Source organism: Hippopotamus amphibius, chromosome 8 (assembly GCF_030028045.1).
Source record: "Hippopotamus amphibius kiboko isolate mHipAmp2 chromosome 8, mHipAmp2.hap2, whole genome shotgun sequence".
Taxonomy (NCBI): Eukaryota; Metazoa; Chordata; class Mammalia; order Artiodactyla; family Hippopotamidae; genus Hippopotamus; species Hippopotamus amphibius.
In genome coordinates, this window is record NC_080193.1 from 134,655,852 (window position 1) to 134,667,885 (window position 12,034).

General features: G+C 41.8%; 1 non-coding gene and 1 pseudogene across 1 annotated transcript; one reads left to right on the forward strand and one right to left on the reverse strand.

Annotated features, from left to right (window-relative positions):
- The first annotated feature begins 3,717 nt into the window (after positions 1-3,717).
- On the forward strand, positions 3,718-4,208 carry LOC130859439 (S-phase kinase-associated protein 1-like; annotated as a pseudogene).
- A 5,929-nt stretch (positions 4,209-10,137) lies between these two features.
- Positions 10,138-10,328, reverse strand: LOC130859758 (U2 spliceosomal RNA). Its single transcript, XR_009055308.1, has one exon. It is a non-coding gene; the product is annotated as a U2 spliceosomal RNA (small nuclear RNA).
- Positions 10,329-12,034: the final 1,706 nt, after the last annotated feature.

Here is a 12,034-nt window from a genome sequence, read left to right on the forward strand (position 1 = left end):
TGGCTAATCCAAACTGAGGTGTGTTGTGAGTATAAAATACACACTGGATTTCAAAAACTTAGTACAGAAAAATGCAAAATATCTCATTAATCATTTCTCTGTTGATTACATGGTGAAATGATAATATTTTGGTATATTGGGTTAAACAAAGTATTTCATTAAAATTAATTTCTTTTTACTTTCTTTAATGTGGCTACTTACTAGAATATTGAAAATTACAGGGACTTCCCTGGTGGTGCAGGTTGAGAATCCTCCCGCCAATGCAGGGAACACAGGTTCGATCCCTGGTCCGGGAAGATCCTGAATGCCGCAGAGCAACTAAGCCCATGTGCCGCAACTACTGAGCCTGTGCTCTAGAGCTTGTGAGCCACAACTACTGAGCACTGAGCCCTCGTGCCATGACTACTGAAGCCTGCGCACCTAGAGCCTATGCTCTGCAACAAGAGAAGCCACCACAATAAGCCTGCACACCGCAATGAAGAGTAGCCCCTGCTCGCCACAGCTAGAGAAAACCCGCCAGCAGCAATGAAGACCCAACGCAGCACCACCCCCCAAAAAAGAAAATTACATATGTAGCTGAAATCGTATTTCCATTGGAGGGTGTGCTAGTCTAGATTTTCCATGTGGCGATGTCTTCCTTACTATGCCACTTCCTCCTCTTTGCCACCCTGAGGCAGGGGGATTCTGGTATTCTACCTACTCCACAAACGCTGTTCTGGAACGGGAGTCAGCAGGGTAGGAGGTAGCGCCGAGGCCCCTTTCTCAGGAACACACACCGGTATCTCGCTGGTTTCCTTTTCCTCATCCTTCCTTTCTCCTCCCAATTAGACCATATTTAGTCTGGGAGCAGGTGATACAGCTTTTCATTCTGTCTTCCAAAACTGTTGTTTATACCCCACCTGAGTATTTGAAAGTCAAAAGCCAAGAATTTGACTCTGGTTCTACTGTTATTCTTACCCCCAAGGCAATCTGTGCATAAAACACCCTCACTGCTGCCAGAATGGGGAGATATTACAGAGAAGCCGGAAATACTGGGAATGAGAACTGCATCAGTTACTATACGAAAGAATTACCCATCATTCATGGAAACACAGGTTACATATTATACAATGGAACGTTACACAGCCATGAAAAGGAATGAAATTGGGACATTTGTAGAGACATGAATGGACCTAGAAACTGTCATACGGAGTGATGTAAGTCAGAAAGAAAAAAAAATATCGTATAGTAACGCATATATGTAGAATCTAGAAAAATGGTACAGATCAACCAGTTTGCAAGGCAGAAATAGAGAGAGATGTAGAGAACAAACATATGGACACCAAGTTGGGGGGGGGGTTGGGGGGGGATGAATTGGGAGATTGGGATTGCCGTATATACATTACTAATAAAAAAAATCAAATTGTACACTTTACATATATGCAGTTTACTGTATGTCAATTATATTTCAATAAACGTTCTTAAAAAAAAAAAAAACCCACATGTTGTGTAGTAATTCTGTCAAATGCTGTGCTAGGATTCAGGAATCCCAGCATGAAGGAGACCCAGGCTCTACTGTCAAGAGGGGACAGGCCTGGTGGGTGATTTAAGTATATAAATCCATAGATGCAGTGACATTTTAGAGGTGCTGCAGCTGCAATATCTGTTCAGGACACAGTAGGGCACAAGAAAAGGGCTGACCAGCCAATTCTGCTTCAGGGTGGGGGCAGAGCAACCGGGAAATGCAAGCCAAAGCACTGTGGGAACCACACAGTTTGCTGTGGACTCTTCAGGTCTCAGGAAAGTCACTTTCCGAGCCTTGGTTTCCTCATCTGAGGATCATGTGGGTGATGGGGATAATTCCCTCTGTCTCCAAGCACTGTTGTGAAGGAGAGATGTTCAGGCAATGAAAATACCAGACTCATTCACACAATAAATATACCAGACTCTTAGCATGGCTCAGCACTGGGTGGTAGGATTATGGGTGACTACTATTTTGTTCTTAATATTCTGTATGATCCAGTTTTATAGAGCAAACAAGTATTACTTTTATAATCAGTTTTAAAAAAGAACAATTTCATTTTAAATGTTGTCTTTGCTGCCAAACTTCTTGAACTAGTGGTCTATACTGGCTCCCTGCACTTCCTCCCCAGCCACTGAATCCAACCATTGTACTCTGGCTTCCACCCCCTCATCCAAAGGTCTCCAGTGGCCTCCCACTTGCCAAGGCCAATGACCTCTTTTCAGCCCTTGTCCAATTTGACTTCTTCACAGCATTGACACAGCTCCTTAAACGTTCTGAAGATCACTGTTTACATTTTAGAAGTTAAAATACCTGTACTGCAAAAAACAAAAACAGAAAACTATCACCTACAATGTGACCACCATACAACCAAGGCCATTTTGGTATATTTCCTGCTAATCTTTTTACTTAAGTATATTTTTACATCGTTACAGCATGAATGTAAATCCAGTTTTTAATTTACCACTTCTTTCTTGAAACTCTCTGTATTTTCACAAAACAATTATTTCCTGGGTTTTCAACAATTTACCCATGTTTTAAACTTGTAGGCTAACGCACTACTTTGCATAAAATTTCCTAAAATGCTTGTTAAAGCGCAGATCCCTGGACCCACTCTGCCCCCTCACAAATTGATTTGGGCCCAAGAGCCTATGTTTTCTGCTTTCTATAGCAAGTGGTCCAGAGATCCTACTGAGAAATTCTCACACTGCTGCAGACTCACACCTCCACTGCAACCAGCTAACCAACCAACCGAAGACCAAAAACAACTTTGGAAACCCAAACTACTGTTTCCTAATAATCAGATTCTCTAGGGGTGGGGTTTGAGTATCTGTCTATTTTTTAAGCCCTTCTTGTGATTCTGGTTAGCCACGGCCTTAACTACAACTACATTCTTCTTTTTTTTTTTTTCCTGTCAATTTGTGTCCTTTATTTTTTATATATTTTTAAGAACTTTTATTGAGATACAGTTAACATACAATAAACTGCATATATTTAGAGTGTACAATTTGGTATCCCAATCTCCCAATTCATTCCCCTCCAACCCACCCCGCTTTCCCCACTTGGTGTCCATATGTTTGTTCTCTACATCTGTATCTCCATTTCCGCCTTGCAAACCAAACAACTACGTTATTCTATTTGCATTTCCCACTTTCAAGTCTCAGAGCCTTTGCTTGGGCCGTTCCCTTGGCCTGGATTTCCATTCCTCCTCACATCCGTCCTTGAAGCCCAGCCCAAAGGTGGCCTCCTCTGTAAAACTTCACAGAGGCGTCTTTTCTATCTCCTCTGTCTTTCTTTCCCACTCACAAATTAGAGTTAGTCATTTAAATGTCTATTACTTTAGGCTGGGCAGTGAGCTACCTGAGAGAAGTATAGTGGATAATATTAGTTACCTATTCCTGAGTAACAAATTTCCTGAAAACTTAATGGTTTAAAAAACAATAGGGCTTCCTAAGCGGGGAGGGTTGGGGGAATGAATTGGGCGATTGGGATGCCAAATTGTACACTCTAAGTATATGCATTTTATTGTATGTTAACTGTATCTCAATAAAAGTTCTTAAAAAAAAAAACAAAAACAGGGCTTCCTAGGTGGCACAGTGGTTAAGAATCCGCCTGCCAGGTATTGGCCTTGTTCTCCGCCTTTCTGTTTTTCTTTCTGCACACGCCGCCCTGCTCTCCTCAGCCCCTGGCCCGCCACTTCCTTGAGACCTAACACCATGCCTTCCATGAAGTTGCAGAGTTCTGATAGAGAGCTATTCGAAGTTGATGTTGAAATTGCAAAACAATCTGTGACTATCAAGACTGTGCTGGAAGATTTGGGAATGGATGATGAAGGAGGTGATGGTCCAGTCCCCTTGCCGAATGTTAAGGCAGCAATATTAAAAAAGTCATTCAGTGGGGCATCCCCCCCAAGGATGGTCCTCCTCTTCCTGACAATGAGGAAAACAAAGAAGAGCGAGCGGATGACACCCCTGTTTGGGATCAAGAATTCCGGAAAGCTGACCAAGGAACACTTTTCGAGCTTATATTGGCTGCAAACTACTTAGACATCAAAGGTTTGCTTGATGTTACCTGCAAGACTGTTGCCCATACGATCAAGGGGAAAACTCCGGAGGAGATTCGAAAGACATTCAATATCAAAAATGATTTTACTGAAGAACAGGAAGCCCAGGTATGCAAAGAGAACCAGTGGTGTGAGGACAAGTGAAATTTTGTGTCTGATGCTGTAACACTGTAAGGATTGTTCCAAATACTAGTTGCATTGCTTTGTTTATAATTGTTAATATTAGAAAAACGGTTGACAAATGCAGCAGCAAATCAGTTGTATTAGCAGAATGTTGTCCTCATTGCATGTGTAGTTTCAGTACAGATTCCAAACTTATGGCTCCATTTCTTCTAGTATGATCAAAAGTTCTTTTTTCTTTGCTCTGAATAAAATTGAACTGTGGGTTCTCTGTGGCATTTTGGGCTTTCCCTCTTTTTGTAAAGCAATTTCTGCCTAGTTTGCTGTCCAGTTAACTTTAGTGACTTTTAAAAGTTGGCACTGTAAATAAAGCAACTTGCAAAAAATTTTCTGAAATAGAATTAACAATGTATTATCTTTATTCATGAGCTGGAAACTAGAGAAAGGCTACTTGAGGTAAATGTTATCAGAGCGGGGTTATCAGAATGTCATCCAGCTTCCTGGAGTCAAGGAGTGCCACTGGTATTGATTAGCCTGTATGTAGCAGGGCTCCCTTAATTGTATCTGAGGACTTGTTTTCGCATTTTTAATCCTCTCAGCTTTGAATATGTTGACTAGAGGCTCAGTTACCTACTCAGTTTGTGGTTTGGGAGAAAATATAATTAGACAGTTTGCTGGCTTTTCAGTTAAGCCAGTTAACCCATGTGGTGTGTCATCTTTTTATAATCAGTAATCCCATGTGGGGAAAACTATTCACACTACTTGCATGTAAAAAAATAGTTTGACCTTTAATGTTAAAATGTGTGTCATAACCCAGAAAGCATCCATCATAAATGCAAGATACTGTCAATAAAAAGTAAGTTACATTAAAAAAAAAAAAAAGGAATCCACCTGCCAATGCAGGGGACACGGGTTCGATCCCTGGTCCGGGAATATCCCACATGCCACAGAGCAACTAAGCCCGTGCGCCACAACTACTGAGCATGCGCTCTACAACCCTCAAGCCACAGTTACTGAGCCTGCATGCCATAACTACTGAAGCTCATGCACCTAGAGCCCATGCTCCACAACAAGAGAAGCCACCACAATGAGAAGCCCACGCACTGCAAGGAAGAGTAGCCCCTGCTTGCCGCAACTAGAGAAAAGCCCGTGAGCAGCAATGAAGACCCAATGCAGCCAATAAATAATAAATAAATAAATGTATATTAAAAAAAAAACCCAAACCAAGAAACATTTATTAGCTCACAGATCTCATAACATTTGCAGTTCAGGAATTCAGGAGCAACTTACCTAGGTATTTCAGGTTTGAGTCTCTCATGAAGTTGCAGTCAACGTGTAGGCCAGGGCTGTAGTCGTCTGAAGGTTTGACTGGGGCTGGAAAATCCACTTTCCAGGTGGCACACTTAAGTGGCTAGCAAGTTGGTACCAGCTATTGGCAGGGGGCCTCTGTTTCTCTTCATGTGGATTTCTTCATAGGGCTGCTTGGGCATCCTTGCAACATGGTGGCTGGCTTCCTTCAGAGCAGGTATTCTCAGAGACAGCAAGATAAAGGCTACAGTGTCTTTTATGACCTAGCCTTGAAGATCACTTCTGTAGGATTCTATTGGTCACATAGGACAACCATGATACAGTATAGAAGATTATGCAAGGATATAAAAATACCAGGAAGTGAGGATCACGTGGGGTCATGTTTGAGGCTGGCTACCACAGAGAATATCTCTCTCTATCCTTTTTTTTTTTTTTTTTTTGGTCTGTTCATCACCACTTGCTCTGTGTGGGAAACACATTTCATGTTATACAACAGGGTTGAAACTTCCTCGTCTCTGGGGAAGCATATAACCTAAGCCTGGCCAATTTGAATATTCCATTCCTCTGGTCAGAGTGATCAGTTAAATGGGCATGTGATCAATTAGAGACAGTCAGAACCTTCTTTGATTTTTGATATATGGATTCTGAGGGATAGAGGGTCTCCATTCTGCTATTTTGAGCTCTAAGAATGATCTTAGGTGGAGTTTCTTAAGGCCATTGTTTCAGGTTATACTGGAGGAAGCTCTCTTTAGTAAGAGAAAATAAGGCCAGCACACAAAGAGAGGGAAAGAGGAGCAGAGATGAATAGAGAAAAAGGAGTTCTGATGAAATAATTTGAACTCCCTTGATCCAGCCATGCTTGAAATTTATACACAGACTTTTCAGTTGCATAAGTCAATAAATTTCCTTTTTTGTTTAAGCTAGTTTAAATTGGATTCCTATCACCTGCAACCAAAACAACTCCAACAAATCAGCAGGGTCTGTATCCTATTCCTCTTGAGTTTGCAGCACTGGGTTCCACTCCTAGTACTCAACTCAAGTTGTATGCACACATTAATTAATTACTAAATTTTTACATAATGGTAATCTGATACATGCACACATTGGGGTTTAAAAAAAAGAACTGGCAACTAAGTAAGTAGCAGTTATGAGAACACTAAAAATCCTAGAACCTTGAAAAGTTTGGGGATTTGGCTACCCACAGAGCCATTATGTTAGTCTACTGTGCTCAGTTTCCTAGAGTTCTGTGTGATGTGGTTGAATGAGTGGTTGACCATGCAGAGCAAGGCTGAGGAAAGGAGGACTGTGGGAGACGCACACCAGATTGCTTCAGTGACAGGGAAATGGAAGAAGGCCCTAAGTGCTCCTCCCTACACTCCCTTATACAATATGGGGGTAAAATTATGTTGCAGGAATCAGAATGAGTAAATCAGCCAAGGACATCCATAGGACGCTGGCTGTGAGTGGTGGGTTTCTGGTTCTCTGAGAACCATGTCCAGAGAGGAACTTGCAAAAGCACAATGCAAGATCAGATTTATTAGCTGCAGGTAACGAGTTCACCAAATGACTGTGCTCGTAAGCAGATTATCCCAACTCTTGCCCTGGCTGAGGGACTGCAAGGAACAGAGAAAAATACGGCTTCATGAAGGAATGTTTCTCAGTGACTTAGCTGAGTAACCTCACAGGTGTGAGCGGTTGTTCTGATATAGGATGATATAGGGAGACATAAAAGGAAGGAAGCCAAATGTGGGGAAGAGATGCAGATTGTCTGCTGCCTGCCTTTCCCGTCAAAGTCTCCTAATACTAGGCAGGTTTGTTGCGTCTAGGCAAACTGTTATACACATCATCAACCAAGTGACAGGTCTTTATTTTTAATTCATCACAGAAGTTCTGCTGCCCAAATGATGCCTGACAGAAAAATCCCTTGCTGGCAAGGGCCTTTTTTCAAGCCAAGGGAAAACCTCAGAATTCCTTAGTTTTCCCCCGGGCTCTTATAGCAAGTCCTGTTTTATTTAATTCTATAAACTCCTGTGGCTCCTGGTCACATACCAACCAGTATTTCTCAGGAAGGAAACTAGTGTCTATAACAGCAAGAGCCTGGATTCTGGAGTCAGACGGCCTGGGTCTAAATCACAGCTTCGCCATTCGCCGCGTCTGTATCATCTAGGACAAGTCATACTTTGTGCCCCAGTGTCCTTGCCAGTAAAATGGGGTTAGTAATATGATAATAGTATCTCTTCATAGAGTTGCAACAAGTATTAAGTGAATGTGTGTGTGTGTGTGTGTGCGTATATAGAGAGTTTTAGAACAGTACCTGACACATAGTAAGCCCTTTTAACTTTTTGATATTATTATTATTATATAGACAAAACCACATTTCTCTCTATGAAACTTCCTCAAATCTTTGTCATGGTATACGTGTGTGTGTATATATACCTATATATATATACACATATATATTTTTTTTCTAATTTGGCCATCTTTTTTTTTCCCCATTAAATACATCTCATGAGAACTATTTGTGGATCAAATGTTGTTAACTGGCTTAAGTCAGTTTGGTGGTACCCAGTTGTCATTGTCTCGGTGGGGCCTCTGCCTACTTGTCCCCTTAGAGCCTGGAGTTCCATGAACTTGTAGCTCCTGACCAGAACCCTTCAGGAAAACTTGAACTGGACACCAGAATGTCGTAGAGCAGGATCCAGCCATGCTTCTCATCAGATCAGGTGACAGACTCCTGTACTAAGTGGCAAGCATGGGACTAAAAAACACCCAGGTCTAGAGCACGGTTCTGGGCTCACCCAAAACTTATGCACCATTCATTTAAGGGTAAGATGCCCATACCTCAATAACCATTCAAGTCACAAATAAATTATCTCTAGCATCTCTTATGCTAAAGAATAAATTCTCTAGTGTAGGTTCAGAAACAAGTAGTCGAAGGAGCTGCAGTAGCCACTGATTCCAAGTTCAAGGTCCTGATCAGGGCTCTTCAGTGCTGACCAACCCCCTAGAGTTTATATGCCCCATTAGAGCACTTTAAAGTGTTCATTAACAACTCCTAGGGTGAATATTAAAACCATTTTTTGGAAACACACACATATATCTTGCTAAGCTGAGGTATTTCAGTGAAGACAATAATCACCTAATGCCAGTGAAACTCTCAGACAGAAACGTGATTTTTTGATTTTTTTTTAGCTGACAGCCTACCTATTGATCCTGATTTTGTAAGACATTAATAGATTCCTCATTAAAAATGAATAATTAAAATGACATCAGCTGATAAAATGCTCTCTTTGTGAGGAAGCTTCACAGCTCTTGACTTTATAATCTCCGAAAAACGTGTTTTCAGCTGCGTGGGTGGGTTGGAAGTGATTCCACATGTGACTCAGGCACTAACTAGACCTCCTTAACTCCAGGATTATCAGTAGGAAATGGTTTTCAAATAAATAGATTTTTGATGAAGCAAGAGGAATTTCAGAACTTAAATATCAATGTATTGACAAGGAAGATCTTTTCAACTTTTGCTGTCTGTAGAAAACAACTTTGGTTTACAGTACAAAAGCCATGCAGCCAAAACGGTAGGACAGAGTACACTGCCATGTTCATTTAGGGCATAAAACCCCTTTGGTTTTGACATTGAACCAAAAATAGGTCACAGTAGGCAAAATATTCAAAGACAATATAGGTATTTATTTGTAATGCCCTTGATGGTACATACATTTGGCTCTAGTTAATTGCACAGAAGGCAGCAGGAGGGCACAGATTTTCTGCAGATTAGGGAGAGATGGCCAAAAGAAAGATTAAGAAGGGCTGTTGCCAAAGATAAACTTTGTCTAGTTTGAAGTGGATGGTGTATCACTGAAAACCAGAACCAAAGTTTTTTGGTTTTGCTTTTTTGTTGTTGTGTTGTTAGGGGAACTGAAGGAACCCTATGATTATTAAGGTGTAGCAATTCACTGGAGTGTAAGCATGAGGCTGTTGAATGACTCCCTGCCTCCTCCGGTAGACTCCCTGCTTTACTCTGGGCATTGAACGCCCTATCTTTACGTTGTCTTCGTGTAATTCCATAACTTCCCAGTCTCATCTCTAATGCTCAGCCCAATTCCTTTTCAAACTCCAGTCTCACAAAGAAAACAATGCAAAACTTCAATGTCAATCTAGTGGGAGTACAGATTAGAGATGTGTCTGCTCTCACACCCTGGTCGTCTCCCTCTTTCCAAGACAGGAACACCCTAGGTTTGGAGGATGGAATGAGACTCTCCTCTCTACCACCGAGGTTGCGGCTGCTTCTCTAATGCCAACAGATTTTCTTCCCCCTCTAGAGCTACCCCTGTTGGCTCTCCCTAAGTCACATGTCCCAACCCACAGTCTCCTAGCAGAGGGTCTGGCCCAGGCTCAGCCTCTTCTCTCCCTCAGTCCAAGTGGTCCTCTTGTCTAACATTCTCTTGGATGTGGGACTGGCAGGATGGCTCAAGCTCAACTGCTTTGTCTGCTCCACTTACAGGAAATCCTATCCTTGCAGTACAAATGGTGGAAATGTAGTCTGGAGGCTCATTAAGAGCGAATTAGAAGAAAAAAAAAAGGAGTGAATTAGAGTACTTTGTAGGAGGCGAGGGGAACAATAGAAAACAACCTGTCGTTAATTTAAAAGGAAGGCACTGTTCCTGGAAGTAATGCACTTCCAAGCTGAGGCGTGGAACTGATTGAGTAAGCTACCAATCCATCGCCTAACTCCAAACATTAATTTAATGCCCAGGACACAGATGAAGAATACATCAGGTGCTCTAACTGGTAAGACAGACACTATGCTTGATTTTAGCTAATAGGCAGAGAAGAGATAGCAGTTCTACTTAAGCCACACCTGTTCCCTTTCATGCTTGTGGTAGAAGCTGATACCTTCAGAGCCCCCTACCCCTCTCCAGTACTCGAAATCTTACCCTGATCTTGCTCTGGCCTGATGTAATGCTCCCAAAGAAACATCTGCCTCACTGAAAATCAGCTGTGATGTCGTCTTCCTGAGACCTGCTCCAAACACCTCCCTTATTTACTCACTCACTAAACTTAATTGATCAGCTCCATCTTCTCAGCTCTCATATGTTCTGTACCACTTGGGGAGTCAAGGGACAACTCTGGGACTCAAGTTGATAGACTATTTTTAAAAATTTTTTATCATGGACATTTCTAAACATTAATAAAAGTAGAAAGAATGGTATGATAAATTGGCATGTACTCACCACCCAGCTCAACAATTATCAACTCATGACTAATCTATACCCCCACCTACCCCCCCTTCCCCCTGGACCATGTGTCTAAAATAGAAGAACTCTTTTTGTTGTTTTAAACATAACTGCGGGGACTTCTCTGGTGGTCCAGTGGTTAAGAATCCGCCTTACAATGCAGGTTCAATCCCTGGTCTGGGAACTAAGATCCTACATGCCATGGGGCAACTAAGCTCATGTACTCCAACTACTGAGTCCACACACTCTGGAACCCAAGGGCTACAAATAGAGAGAAGCTCTCGAGCCACAACGAAGAGTCCTTTTGCTGCAACGAAAGATCCTGCATGCCACAACTAAGACACAATGCAGCCAAAAATAAATAAATAAATAAATCTTAAAACTTGAAGAAAAAAAAAAACTGCAGTACCATAAACATACCTAAAAAATAAATAACAATTCTTAATTATCATTAAATATCTAGTCCATATTCAAATTTCTACAGCAGTCACATAAATTGGAATCCTAACAAGGTTTATCTTTTGTATTTGATTGAAACATTTCTTGCATGAATCAGATTATACTAGATTATGCTGTGGTAGCAAACAGCTCCAAAATCACAGTGGCTTACCACAACTTGGGTTTCTTTCCTGCTCACGTGAATTTCCATTGTGAGTCAGCTCTGCATCCTCTTCACTCTTGGACATGGGCTGAAGAAACAGTCCCTATTTGGGATACACCCACTTCCTGGCAGATGGAAAGGAGGAATGGTTGAAACACAATGACTTTTAAAACTTCTGCTCAGAAGTAGCAACCTTCACATCTGCTCACATTTCATTGGTCAAAGAAAATCACATGGCCAAAGCTGACGTCAGAGGGGAGAAGAGAAGTATAAGTCTCCCACAGGAGAGGGCAGCGAAACCTGGGAGTGATACAATCTGTCATACCTTGTAAGTTCCTTTTAATTGATGGGTTCCCTTTCTCATTTTTTCCTCCCAATTTACTAGCTGAAGAAATTGGGTCATTTGTGCTATAGAATATACTATGTTCTATATTTTGCTAATTGCATCCCTGTGCACACTTATTCAATATGTTGCTTTGTAGCTTCTACTTCTTCTAAACCGGTGTGGAGTTTTGTTTTTGTGGTTTTCTCAGGGTTTTTTTGGCTGCGTTGGGTCTTCGTTGTTGTACGTGGGCTTTCTCTAGTTGCGACAAGCAGCGGCTACTTTTGGTTGCGGTGTGGTGGCTTCTCTTGTTGTGGACCACGGGCTCTAGGCACGTGGGCTTCAGTAGTTACAGCAGGCGGGCTTCCGTAGTTGCAGCTCACGG